This window comes from Terrapene carolina, unplaced genomic scaffold (genome assembly GCF_002925995.2).
Source record: "Terrapene carolina triunguis isolate 2854851 unplaced genomic scaffold, T_m_triunguis-2.0 Scaffold67, whole genome shotgun sequence".
Classification (NCBI taxonomy): domain Eukaryota; kingdom Metazoa; phylum Chordata; order Testudines; family Emydidae; genus Terrapene; species Terrapene triunguis.
Window position 1 is genome coordinate 46,125,825 of NW_020664418.1, and position 2,529 is coordinate 46,128,353.

The window sequence follows — 2,529 nt, forward strand, 5'->3', positions numbered from 1 at the left end:
AGGTCTAATTCCTTGCCTCTGCCTCATGCTGCCTGTGCCAAGCCACATTGGGTACGTCTACACTGCAATCAGGAGATGGGCTTGCAGCTTGTGTAGCCATACCCGAGTAGCGATAGGGTCGTGTAGCTGCAGCAGTGGGGGTAGCGGCAGGGCTAGCATCCCAGCTACAGGACCCAGGATACGTCCACAAGCGTTGTCACCCAGGCTGCTGTGGCTACACTGCTGTTGTAACTCCAGCTAGCTTTGGTCTAGATAGATCAAAGCTAGCGCGGGTCTGCCATGACAAGCTGCAACCTGATTGCGGTGCGGAGCAACGTGTGCGCTTATACAGCTGTTTCAATCCAGATTCTTTGGCCTGAGCTCAGAGGGAGCTGGCCTTGTTCTCCCAAGGTCATCGGAATGTCAGCACACACTCTCCTCAACCCGCTGCGTATGGGAAGGTATCGATCACGTTTGATGAATTGGTGCCCATGTCCTGCTGTAGGAATTAGTTAATGGGGGAAAGATGCGAGAGCTCTCTGTCTCATAATGTATTGCTGTTTATTTCCTCCACTAGATGCTGCCTGCGGTGAGGCTGCATCTCAGAGTGCTTTTCCTGCGTCGTCTTTGTTCAGAATGAAAGAGTGAGCAAGAACCGGGGCTCCGTGAGGGGCTCCTCCCCCTCTGGGTCAGTAGGAGGCCACTCCACCTCACTACAGGCCTCCAGGCCCTACTGCAATACAAATAGTAAAATAAATAGCTTAATGGATCCTTTCAGTTCAATTATAGAAATGTGCTGATGAGAACATAAGAGCGGCCATACTGGGTCAGAGCAAAGGTCCATCCAGCCCAGTATCCTGTCTTCCGACAGTGGCGAATGCCAGGTGCCCCAGAGGGAATGAACAGAACAGGTAATCAAGTGATCCATCCCCTGTCGTCCACTCCCAGCTGGCAAACAGAGGCTAGGGACACCATCCATGAGTAATACCTTTGCAGTTATTTCTAGTGATCAGGAAGGTAACGCAGCCTCTTTAAATCTGGTGACTTTAAGAGATGTGCCCTTCTTGGGCAGACTGCTTTTTGTTTGTTCTGATTTATGAACTGGTGACCTAACATACATCAGAGAGTGACATCCTCGCTTTAATCCATGGACAGGCCCACTGACATAACGTGAGCCAGAATCTGGCCCTATAAAACCGTCTTACATCGTAAGGTTTTGAGGCAGAGCACGTACCTTATATATATTAATAAAGCATAGTGTGAAAAAAGTGATTATCAACAATACCATGTGCAGTGAAGGAATAGGGCTCTTCTCTCCAGGAGGTTATTAAGAGTGTAATTCATCTTCGGATTAAAATTTTAATTAAGTTTTGCTTAAATGGCAAAAATAGTGCTGTCAGACCTGGGAGGGGAGGTAGTTATTCTATAAATACACAGGATATAAAAAATAAAGAAGAGACAACCACTCAACGTCTATAGCATTGGTAACTGCTGTAGATTTGTGAGAGAAAGCAAAGTATAGGAAGTTGACCTACTCATCCATTCTTTGATGGGTCCCGAGGGACTTTCTATTATATGCAGTGGTGGTGTAGCCATATTGGTCCCAGGACATTAGAGAGACAAGCTCTGTGTAAGCTCGAAAGCTTGTCTCTCTCACCAACAGAAGTTGGCCCGATAAAAGATATTACCCCACCCAGCTTGTCAGACTTTCTATTGTGACTTTGCAACCACAATGCGGCAAAGGATGTGTTGCACCAATGTGCTTATCACCTTATCACTTAATTTATCTGTTCCCTCTGGTGGATGGCATTTAACCAGTTGTAGAATTTTTTGTAGGGAATGGTCTTAATGTATTCATGCACTATACTACTGTCACTGCATTAATCTCTGTATAGTATAAAAGTTACTCTATTACCTTTATGATGATATCTTTAAGCATACTGAATAGTGGACAAGTAGAATCCTTGGGCATAAAATTTGTCAGAGTCCAGATCTACATACAAATCCAATTAGATTTCCCAAGTCAATAACTTTAAAGCTGTGAATAATTATTATTCCAATACATAATCTGTTAGCATCTGCATTTAGCATGATGGGAAATTTAAATATTTTTAAATCCATTTTGTGGCAAAGAACAGTAGTGTATTTGCCATTAATGAAATTCTTTTATAGGCTTGACCCCATCAAGCTGATGTGTATGAACTGAAAAGAATTCCTTCCTATACATCTTCTCCCGAGAAATGTGATTGAAACCTGATGAGGAGAACAATGGAGCATCCTTAGTTTGATTCCTTATCAGTAATGAATCAAGAGTTAAAATCTAAGATGTGTGTTCTGAGCACACAGTTTCTTTGCTTAACATGAATGGGGGCATAAGTTTCACAGATACAGAAATGGGCTCATTTTTCAAAAAGAAAGCACTAGAGAAATTGGGTGGCTTTTCACCCCGAAATGACAGCGTGAAAGTGGTAAAAAAAAAAAAAAAATTGGCAATACTGTTGTTTAACAATGGAAACTAAATTAGATTTTAAAAAAATATGTATTCTACCT